The sequence below is a fragment of the Antechinus flavipes genome, chromosome 3 (assembly GCF_016432865.1).
Source record: "Antechinus flavipes isolate AdamAnt ecotype Samford, QLD, Australia chromosome 3, AdamAnt_v2, whole genome shotgun sequence".
Classification (NCBI taxonomy): domain Eukaryota; kingdom Metazoa; phylum Chordata; class Mammalia; order Dasyuromorphia; family Dasyuridae; genus Antechinus; species Antechinus flavipes.
Genome location: NC_067400.1, coordinates 634,646,800 through 634,658,309, shown reverse-complemented (window position 1 = coordinate 634,658,309; position 11,510 = coordinate 634,646,800). Strand labels below are relative to the sequence as shown.

Sequence of the window (11,510 nt, the reverse complement as noted above, 5' to 3'; positions counted from 1 at the left end):
TGAAATTATTATTTCAATTATTTGTTGTTTGACCTACCCATTCTTTAGAACTAGTTTCTAACCAATTTATTAGTTTCCAATTAATTATTTAGTGTTTAAATAATTTTGGTCTATTTTTCTATGTCCCTTTATTACATGTAACTTTATTGCATCATGATCTATTAAAGGATGCATTTAATATTTCTACCTTCATTTGTTTGTGAAGATTTTACATCCTAATGCATGATCAATTTTGTGTAGATTCCAGATACTACTGAGAAAAAATGTCAATTCCCTTAGCATTCCCCATTCAATTTTCTCTATAGATCTGTCATACCCAACTTTTCTAAAATTCTATTCATCTTCTTAACTTCTTTCTTGTTTATTTTGTGGTTACATCTACTTAGTTCTGAGAAAGGGAGGTTGAGATTCCCCCACCAATATTGTTTTGCAGTCTATTTCTTTCTACAACTCTCTTAACTTTTCCTCTAAGAATTTTGATGCTATATCACTGGAGCACATATGTTTAGTATTGATATTACTTCATTATCCACTGTATTGTTTAACAAGTACTTTCCTTCTTTAGCCTTTTAATTAAATCTATTTTTGCTTTTGCTTCATCTGAGATCAGGATTAATATTTTTGCTTTTTTTTTTTTTTACTTCATCTGAAGCATAATGTATCCTGCTCCAGCCTTTCAGATAATGTTCTTGTAAACATGGAGAGGGCGGGAATTCTAGAGAAGTATGCTTGAAACAAGGCGTTAACTCACTGGAAATGATGAGATAATGTTTCTCTAGTTCACATATATACTTAGTACTTACAGTGGTGATGTAATGGTTCTCTAGTTGACACATACATAGTATGCTGGAACGTAATTGTAATAGGGTATATAAGGGCTGAGAAGGAATGGAAAAGAGACATTGAATTCCTTTTTAAGTTCTTCCAAGATTTCTTTTTAGACTTGTGACCATTGATGTTCTTCTTTAGGGTAGAAATGGCTTTTTATTTATCTTCCTATCTTCCTCTGAATGTAAACCCAGATCTTATTTTATACCAAAGTCTCAATAGTTGTATTCTTTTTCCTTTGCTTACTCCTTTTATTTTTAGCAGCTTAGTATTATTATCAACAAGTTTTAATCCTGAGGTGTGAATAATATTGCCCTAAGCCTCAGGCTTACTGTTCTTACTGTTGTTTTCCGATTTGTATTCAGGGGCTCAATTTCAGGGATTCCTCTCTTCCTCCTTTAAGCCGAGCCATCCTGTCCCTAAAATGTTCTTGCTCCCTGCAGTACCACCTTTACTGGGCTTTTTTTGGATCCTCAGCCACACCCACAGCCTAGAAACATGTTTGGTCAGCACCACTTGGTCTGACATTCAGAAAGAGCAAGAGTCATTCCATCTTCCCTAACTCAGCATCTGGGGTTCCTTCGAGCAAAGCTTCTTAAACTGTGACTCATGACTCCATCTAGGGCCATCTAACTGATTAGAGATAATAAAGTATAATCATACTTTATTATCAGTATGTTTATATATCAGTAAATGTTTGACTTGTATGCTTATTTTATATATATGGGAAACATAAAAGTTTCCCAAGTCCCATATAAAAGGGTCAGGAGTGGAAAAAGCTTAAGAAGACCTGCCTTAGATGAAAGTTCCTGAAGTGAAATTTCTTGAGCCTCAGTCTACTTCTCTCAGGCCCCACTGTTTGTTGATTCAGGGAAGGCTGCAGGTATTTACACCTTGCTGAGACCAAACCTGGATCTTGGAGTAGATTAATTCAAAATGTCTTAGGGGTTTCTCTCGGTCATTACTGGTCAGATTCTTGTCAGAGTTCTCCTTGAGAAGCTTATGCTGCATCTGGCAGGCCATCTACCTGGCGGCTTCAGGCGGGGCTAAGGAATAGTCCTTACGTTGTCTGCTACCCAACAACTCCAGCAGAAATGCCAGGAGCAGGACAGAGGTCTGCATACAACTTGTTGATCTGCCTTGGTAATGCCAGTCATGAGGAGGGATGGAAAGTTATGGCCAAATTTGGTTGCCCAGAGAAGTTCATAGTATAGTATAGTCCATCATGTGACAGCACGTTTACCTGGGTTCTGGACAATGGCAATGCTCTCGAGCCTTCCCAGTCACCAACCGACTGAAGCAAGGCTGTGGGCTGGCTCCCAGGCTTCTTATCATAGTGTTTTCAGTCATGTTGTCAAACACCTGCCATGAGGATGGACGTGGCACTCTGTTGGTGGCACCCGGATGGTAAATTCTCCAACTTGAAAAGGTCCCAAGGCAAAGACAAAGCAGAGGGAGGGCTGGCTGGGAGCTCTTGTTACAGATCACTGTGCCCTCAAGGCAGCCCCCAAAGCAGAGATGGATCCTCTGCTGCTCCTGCTAATTTTGGTCCAACAATTAACACCAAGAAAACCCAGGTCCTCCACCAGCCAGCGCCACACCAGCCGTATGGGGAACCTTGGGACCCTGTGAATGCTGTGGACCTTGCTAGTCTACTTTCTGGGGATGTGCACACTGATAATGGGGTTGGCACATATATTACCAGAGCAAGCTCAGAGTTCAAAGGAAAGTGTGGGGGAGGAGAGGTGTCCGACTGACCAGCAGACTTGTGCTGACCTCGTTATTGTCTGGTTGTGAGCCCTGGACAGTCATCTGCTCCCTGCTGGGAAATGGAATCCCCTCCATCTGAATTGTCTCAGGAAGATCACCTGGGACGAGGGAGCGGACACCAAGCTCCTTTCTCCAACGAAACTGCCCCAAAATCCAATTCTCCTGTGGAGAGCATGACCCCGTTGGGCTGGCCACATTGTTTGAGTGTATGCTTGCCAAAGACTGTTTTTATGGAGAATTCACATGGGCCAAAGGCTCACAAGATGGTAAAAAAAAAAAAAAAGATACAAGGACATTTTCAAGATCTCTTTTAAGAAGTTGAGGCGTGATTGCATGACAGGAGACACTGGCCCAGGACCGTCCGGCATGATGTGCCCTCATCAGCATTAGGGCCCTGTGAGCAAAGCAGAATTGGATTAGTTCAGAAGAAAGATGAGATGGACAGTTAGAGAAGCCCCCCAAATGTTCATGGGGACTATTTGTGTCTGATGTGTGGCGGAGTATTCCGAGCTCATATTGGTCTGATTGGCCACAGCCGGGCTCATTCTAGCATGGTGAAGTCATTTTGGCCCTTTTTAAGAATGAAAGACAATGTTCATCACCCAAATTCATTCTAAAAGCCACACACACACAAAAAGATGCTATATACATCCAGAGAACAATCTTTGACACACATGCATGTGCATTTACATATATATATACACACACACAAATGTGTGTGTGTGTGTGTGTGTGTGTGTGTGTGTGTGTGTGTGTGTGTGTGATGGTAGCCTTCTCTGGGGTGGGTGGGAGGGGAGAAAAATGAAAGAAAAGAAATTTATATTTTATTTTTGTTATGTATTTGAAAGAAGTAGCAAGTTTGCATAGTATATTTGCAGTTTCATGTGCAATTTTTTAAATTGTACTGTGTTATGGAAATGCTTCTTTTATTCCATAAATTTAAAAAAAAATGCTTTTAAAGGAACAAGGGAGAGGGGGAACACCAAAAGCTGGAGAGGTCTCCAGGAATGGATGTCCTTTATTTTATCACAGAAGAGTAGAGGGGAGCAGAGGGAAAGGGCACAGGACTCTCTGTCCCCCCCCCTCCACAGCCCCCACTGCATCTGGCTAGGACTACGTCTTCATCTTTCTGCCTGCTAAGTGAGTGGGCTAGACCCAGGCATCTTGTAGGCCCCCTCCCTCAAGCCCCCAGGTTCTGAAGTGCCATGGTTCTGTGACTCAGCCTTCCCCTCCTTCCTCCCCACCTTACTCCCATAAAAGCACGTCTCCTGGCACCATGATCTAGGAGTCACATCCCCTGAACTGGAGAGGTGAGAATTTGCGTCTGACCAGCTGGGCCAAACTGTTCTCTCTTATTCATTCATTGGATCTCTATGTCTGTTTCTCAACTTTGAACCTCCAAACATCTCTGTCTGTGTCCCTTACCTTCTTTCTTTCCCCCTCCCCACTTCCCTTCCCCTGCTCTTTCTCCTCTCTTTCTCTTTCTCTCTCTGTCTTTTTCTTGCTGTCTTCCTCTCTGTTTCTTCTTTTCCCTCTCCACCTGTTTTCCCCTCTTCTCTCTCTCTTTGTCCATCCCTGCCTGTATGTGTCTTTCTCTGCTTATCCCTATTTCACCTTTCTTTACCCAATGTTCCTCTACCCCCTCCCTCCCTCTCTCTTTCTGCCTTTCATTCTCTGTCTGCCTCTCTCCCTGCCTGTCTGTGTCTCTCTTTCTTTCTCCCCCTCCCCTTCCCTTCTTTCTGTCTCTATCTCTACCTCTGTCTTTCTCTTTCTCTGGCTCTCTCTCTCTTTATGATGCTGTCTTTCTCTGTCTCTCTGTCTTTGTCTCTTTCTGCTCTTCCAAGTCTTTCTTTCTCTTTCTGTCTCTTTTCTTTTATTTCTTGTCTCCTTCTACCCCATCTCTGTTTTTCTCTCATTATCTCTGCCTCTCTGTTTTTCTGTTTCCTTCCTCCTTCTCCTCCTTTTCCTCCCTTTGCTTCTTTCCTAACCACTGGCTTTGGATCTCTTCTTCAGATGACAACTTCTGTTCCCCCCATTGTTCTCTTCTTCATCCTCCTGAGCCTGCCTTGGCTCCCAGAGGCTGCCCCAGGACATCGGGTAAGAGAGTCCCTGTTGTAGCCCCATCCTTGCCTTCAGCCCTGGTGCTAGTCCTTCCCCAAGCCCTTCTTCTGCCCCTATTACTGCCCATGGTCTTGGTCCTTTCCGGATTCCTGACCTTTTTTACCCCTTTGATTCCTCTCTCATCCCAGTTTCTGTCTCATCACTTCCCCAGTTCCTGCTCCTGCCTTGTTCCTGCCCTTGTCCCTGCTCCTTGTCCCATGATGCTTGAATTTCAGCAGTGGTTTGGGAGCTAGCAAATTTGGGTTCAGATTCAGCCTGTCCTTGGTGGTTCTTTGCCAATCCCAGTGTCTCGTTTTCTCTAGTAGAAGAATAGATGCTTAGACAAAACTAAATCTCTTTCCCCTCCTATCACTTATAATCGGTAAATTCTGGGAAAATGATAGTTGGAAAGTGGGGAATGGGCAAACTGTCCAAGCTCCCCATTTGTGTGTCTTTTGGGTGGGACAAATTTGAAAAGAAGGGGAGGACCCCCGACCCCTTCCTACATTGTAGATGAAAAGGCCATGATTGAGAGCTTGACAGGCAACCTCTCTGATGGGTTCTTTGGGAGTCTGACTTTGTTTCCCTATCTCTTGTCTGGATTCAGATACATGGAGGGTGGACACTAAACAGCGCTGGCTACTTGCTGGGTCAGGGTAGGTACCTTCTTATACAGGGGCCTCCTGCTGCCTCCAGCCCCTGCCAGTCCCCAGATCTCTGCTATAATGGATTTTCTTTTTTTTTCTTTCTAATTTCTTTTATTTTTGATTTATGGAGTAAAACAAACATTTTCATAACATAATACAGTTTTTAAAAATGTTTGTACATGAAAGTGACAATCTATTATGCACAACTTGCTATTTCTTTCAACTATGCAACAAAATAATCATGTAAATGTTTTCCTCCCTCCCAACCTTGAGATAGCTATCATTAGATAGAAACAGTCATATATATATTTATGTCTGTGAGAAATTATTGTATTCATATTCTATTTATCGATTATTTCTCTGGATACAGATAGCATTTTTCTTTAGAGTTAATTTGGGTATTTCCATTAGTCAAAATAACTTATTTGTCCCAGCTTCTTCTTAGAACAATACTGCTATTACCATGTATGTTGTTCTCTTCATTATTTCGTACAACACTTTCCATATTTTTTCAAAAATCATTAAGCTCACCACTTTATAGCACGGTAGTATTCCACCACAGTCATAATCCACAACTTGTTCAGTCGTTCTCCAATCCTTTTCACATTCACACTAAAAAGGCATAATTGCTACCTATTAATTTCCTTCCGTCTTATTTTGCGCTTCAGGCTCTATTTTCACCCTCTCCCTGTTACCTTATCTTCTTCCCTTATGTTTTTATTTCTTATTTTATCCTTCTTTTAAAATGCCTCCTTATCTATTTACCCCATCCTCCAGGTCTTAATCAACAATGCTACTAAAAGTCCCTCCCAACTGCCCTGCCCCCAGTTTTCTCACCTCTCCAGATGTTCAGAAGACTTCTAAACCTTTTCAGATGTATATGTTGTTTCCTCCTCATCCCAGATGAGAGTAAGGTTCCTACACTCCGGCCCTCCACCCCCACAAGCTTCCTCTGAATTAATGCTTCCTTTCATACCATGTTTTTTATCAGATAATTCCTCCATTTAACCTTTTTTTTTAACCAATTTTTTTTACAATCACTCATTATATACAACTCAGACTCAACTTTTCTTTCAGACTACCTTAGTTACGATAAGTTTTAAAAATACCATTAGTATTAGCAATGACCAACATTATATCACAAGTAAAACATTTGTCTTTAATCTATGCCGTATAATTAGTCCTTACTGATTTTCTTATAGTTCTTCTGGCTCTTTTAGATAAAATTATCCTTGCGTTCTGGTCAGTAGCTTTTCTGTAAGGAAGATTTGACAGCAGATTCTCTGGGCTAATGCTATCCTCTTGTCTTGCAATCCTTCACCTTCCCAGGGGAAAACATCAGGCACCTTGGAGGGAAGTCCCAGAGTTCCCAGCTCCGGGGGAAGCCGAGGGTGAGTGAGAAGACGCCGTTGCTTTCTTTGACTGCCTCAGTGGGATGCACTGTGTGAGAGGAAGGTCCCCAGAGGCTCAGCGGAAGAAGATTTTCAGACTAGCAGGTGGGATGGAATGGGAGGCTCTCCCCTGGAGGGCTTAGGCATAGGCTACCCAATCACTTGGTAGGTATGTCAGGAGCTGGACTAGAGACCTCAGAGCTTCCTGCCAGCCCTGAGGTTCTGGGCTCCTGAGACCTCCTCCAGTGGCTCCTGGTCCCTGCCCATCCCTCCCGCCTCTCAGTCCTGCCATTCACCTGATCCCCAGGGCCAGGGCCAGGGCCAGAGCAGGAGAAGTGGTTAGTCACAGCCCAAACCCCGATTTTCCACGTGTCCTGGGGCAAGCCGTTTTCCTCTACTGGACCCCGGGAGGTCCTGGTGGTGGGGAGGTGGCAGGAATCGGGAAAACTCTCTGACCACCCGTGGGATTATCTCGTAATCTCGCCCTTTTTGTTCACGGCCAACGAGGTAATTGTGCAGAACGCAAGGAATCCTTGCCTTTCACCGACGGTTGTCGACTTCTTGGCCCTGTCCAGGTCCTGTCTGTGACCCATCAGGTCTTAGTGACGGGGCTTTGCAAACTGTCAAGGGCTGTAAATGGTGGTGGGGCTGGAGGCCGGTGACTGGCTTTTGTGGGTTATAAAGGGCTCTAGAGGGAGCCGAGGTGGTCTCTGGAGAGGACCTCATGGGGCCCGAAGCCCTTTGCAGGGAACCGGGTAGTTCAGAAACAGGAGGGAGGCTGGCAGAAGCTGCAGGCGTGACTGGCTTTGCGGACGGCCCTGGGGCCTCGGAAACTAAAGCGTCGTGTTTCCTTTAGATGGGCTGTTCCTGTCCCAGCCCGCTGAGGACGCCCCCAGGAGGAGCCTAGGAAGGCCCTAGCCAGAGATGGTAAGAGGATGACGGCAGGGGGAGGGAAGGGGAGGGGAGGGCTTAGGCAGGAGAAGCCCTGGCCCAGGCTGAAACATCTTTGCTCTCTCCGCAGCCCCAGCTGAGAGCGGGCGTGTGGAGGAACAGGAAAAGCTGCTCAAGGCTCTGGGGAGCCCAGAAGAGGAGCGCCCATGGGATCCGCCTTCCCACGCCCCCTCCTTGCTTGGGCTTTTCCCACCCCACCCCCAATCGCTCGATGACTCTGGCTCCATCTCCCCCTCTGCAGCGCCTTCCCTCGTTCCACCACCTTTCGGGCTCCGTCCCCTCCTTTGGTCACCAATAAAGACGGTACTTCCTGACGCATCCCTGTGTGGCCCCTTTTACTGCACCGCGCGTCCACTCGGGGTCGCTGAAACCCAGTCAGTGAAGGCGATTTTCCTGGCTCACCCTGAGATTCCAATTGGCTAAATGGATAGCGATCACATCCCCGGACAAAGGGGGCAGCTGCTTGTCCCCATGGTTAGAGTGGCTAAGCGCAGCGTCAACCAATCAAATAGTTATTAAATGCATACTGTGAGCCTGGCACTGTGCTGATCTAGGAAGACCCGAGTTCAAACCCTGCCTCACATTCTAGCCGTGTGATCCTGAACAAGTCACTTAATCTGTTTTCCTCAGTTTCCTCTCCTATAAAATGGAGATTAGAAAAGCACCTGCCCCACAAAGTTTTTGTGAGGAGAAAATGAGATCATATTTATAGTGTTCTCTCTCTTACTGTTAGAATGCACTATAAAAGCTTGTTATTATTATTCTTATGAAGGCAATAACTGCCCAGGAAAGTGGCAGAGGGAGGCGGGGGAGGGAGAGGAAGTCCCCCTGAGAACGATGGAGATTGACATTCTCCCCAGGTACCCTATATGATCAGATGACCGACCAGATTAAAAAGCACTCCTATAAATTGATGTCTTGGTCCCCTTCCCCTCTTCCCTGTGGGAAGATCTAGTTTCTCATTAAACTACTTCATGACCTTAGAATTTCCCCATGTTCTTTCAGCAATGTCTTTTCCAGAACTGATCAGATTTTATGTTGCTGTTGTTGAGTTTTTTTCTGTCTTTCTTCAGAACCCCCTTTAGGGTTTTCTTGGCGTTGCGGAAAGTCCTCAAAATAAGTCCCCAAAGAATTCCACAAAGTAGAATTTACAAAGCTTTTTAGACTTCTTTCTAAAAGATTAAGTTATCAGGATTCATTTTAAAGCAAAATACACTCAGTGAAATACTGAACAGTCTTTAAACATTGCAATGGCATTCTCTAAAAATTCAATTCATAATTTAACAGCATTTAGATAAATTTCCTAAGTTTACTTTCGAAGGAAACAATGCTATCAGCTGAAGTGGCTTGCCATTTACTTCTTCAATGTATTCCATTTTACAGAGGAGGAAATGAGAAAAATAGAGGTTAAATGGCTTGCCCGGGATCACACAGGTAATAATTATATGAGTTTGAACTCAGATCTTGTTGACCCCAGGCTTTATCCACTGTATTACTTATCTGCCCATAAGAAAAAGAAGAAGCTATTGGTAATACAAATAATATGATGGATTGTGAAATATAAAACAATATTTCTTGCCAGTCAAATAATATAAATGCAGTCGAAGTCATTTTGGAATTATTTTCTATTGAAAACTACTTCATCCATCCACCACTACTTTAGGCTGATTACATTAGGGACTAATATGGAATCATTTTGATTCAATTATGCTGAATTTTTATAGTTTCTAAACATATCACGTTAATGCCAAAATTAATTACACAGGAATTTAAAGCCCTTCAGACTTCAAAAGTGTGTCTCTCCTTTCACTCTCGGATTCTACCTTTCACTTATTTTCACTCTTTTCTTGGTCCCTCTCATCTTTATTTCTCAATCATATCCCAACATCACACTCCACTGAAATTCTCCTTTGCAGTTTTTCTTTTGTAATATCAAAGAATTGCAAAACTTTTACATTTCAAGTAGCATAGTCTATTTCGGGTTCTTCTAAGTGATTTTGCGGCTTATTGACCCATATAATTAAGTTCTGTTTAATCATTCACAGAAATTTAAAATACAATGCCAAAAATAAAACACCCTCCTACAATTACATTTTGCTTATTTTCAAATTATACCTTGATTGCAAAAGTGGAGAAAAGAATTCATAACAGATGGTTTGAAAGCATTAGACATGTTTATAAAATACAGACTACAAATCTATGTTTTTTCTTTCTGCCTGGAGACTTTCTTAACCCCCATCTTTTCTCACTTTCTTTATTAAAACAATGAATCTATTAATGCTCCAGGGGAGAAAGAATGATAAAAAAAGATCTAAGTGCTATTTACATGTACCTTAATTTGGGGATGAGAAGTAAGCCCTCCAAAACCCACTAAGATATTTCAGTATTTACAAAAACATTCAAGCTATAGTGTGGAAATTTACAGTCAAGCTATTACCTTTCAGTTATAAATTGAATCTCTAATTCATGATAGTTTAAATTGTTACAGACTCAGAAAAGGATTTCTTTTCTCTCTTCTGTCTTTTTCTCTGTGATTCCACACTAGTCATATTTGAAAAAGCAGAGAGGAGACTAAGTCTTTGGAAGCCTTTGAAACACCCAGGGATTTTTGTGCATGACTATTCTATAACTGTTTCTCCCCAAAAATCTGATCAAAGTGTTAATTAATGTCCCTGTTTATGAAATGCAAAATGGATAATTTTGATTACATTCAATTAAAAAGAATTTGCCCAAAGCCAAAGCAGGAAAAATTAGAAGGGAAGCAGAAAACTGAGAAAAAAAAATTTGCAGCTAATATTTCTGATAAAGACTTCATATCTAAAATATATAAAGAAATGACCAAATTTGTAAGAATACAAATCATTCTCCAATTGATAAATGGTCAAAGGATATGAACAAATAATTTTCAGATGAAGAAATTAGAGCCATTTCTAGTCATATGAAAAAAAAAAACTGCTCCAAATTACTGTTGAGTAGAGAAATGCAAATTAAGACAACACTGAGGTATCACTTCACATATTTCAGATTGGCTAAGATGATAGAAAAAGATGATAAATGTAAAGGAGATGTGGGAAAACTGGGGCACTAATGCATTGTTGGTGGAGTTGTGATCTGATTCAATCATTTTGGAGAGCAAATTGGAACTAACCTCAAAGAACTGTACTATAAAACTGCACGTATCTTTTGATCCAGTAGTCTCACTACTGGGTCTGTATCCCAAAAAGATCATAAAAAAGGGAAAAGAACCTATATGTGCAAAAATGAAGCTTTTGTTATATCAGCAAGGAACTGGAAACTGAGTGAACGCTCATCATCTGAGGAATGGCTGGATAAATTATAATAAAATTTACTGTTCTAAAAGAAATATGACTAGGCTGATTTCAATAAAGCCTGGAAAGATCTATACTAATTTAGTGTTTGATAAATCCATTATGCTGAGTGAAGTGAGCAGAATCAGGAGAATACACAGTAACAACAAGATTATGTGATGATCAACTGTGATGGGCTTGACTCTTCTTGACAATGTGGTGACTTAAGGCCATTCCAATAGATTAGGATGGAAAATGTCAATCACATGCTGGGAGAAAATTATGGGGACTGAATATGGATCAAAGAATCAAATGTTCACTTTTTTGTGTGTTAGTTTTCTTTCTCATGGTTTTTTTTTTTTCTCCTTTTGATTTGTTTTTTCTTACACAGCATGACAAATATGGAAATACATTTAAAAGAGTTGCACATATTTAAACTCTATCAGATTACTTGTCTTGGGGTGGTAAGGGAGGGAGGGAGAAAAATTTAGAACACAAAGTTTTACAAAAATGTA

The 11,510-nt window shown here is 41.9% G+C and overlaps 1 long non-coding RNA gene across 3 annotated transcripts; it reads left to right on the top strand.

Annotated features, from left to right (window-relative positions):
• Nucleotides 1-4,309: 4,309 nt before the first annotated feature.
• LOC127556927 (uncharacterized) lies at nt 4,310-8,005 on the top strand. Of its 3 annotated transcripts, none has more exons than XR_007952562.1 (3): nt 4,330-4,695; nt 5,306-7,663; nt 7,758-8,005. It is a non-coding gene; the product is annotated as an uncharacterized LOC127556927 (long non-coding RNA). The 3 variants fall into 3 exon arrangements; XR_007952563.1 differs by having other exon boundaries at nt 4,352-7,243; nt 7,593-7,663; XR_007952561.1 differs by having other exon boundaries at nt 4,310-7,663.
• The last annotated feature ends 3,505 nt before the right edge of the window (nt 8,006-11,510 follow it).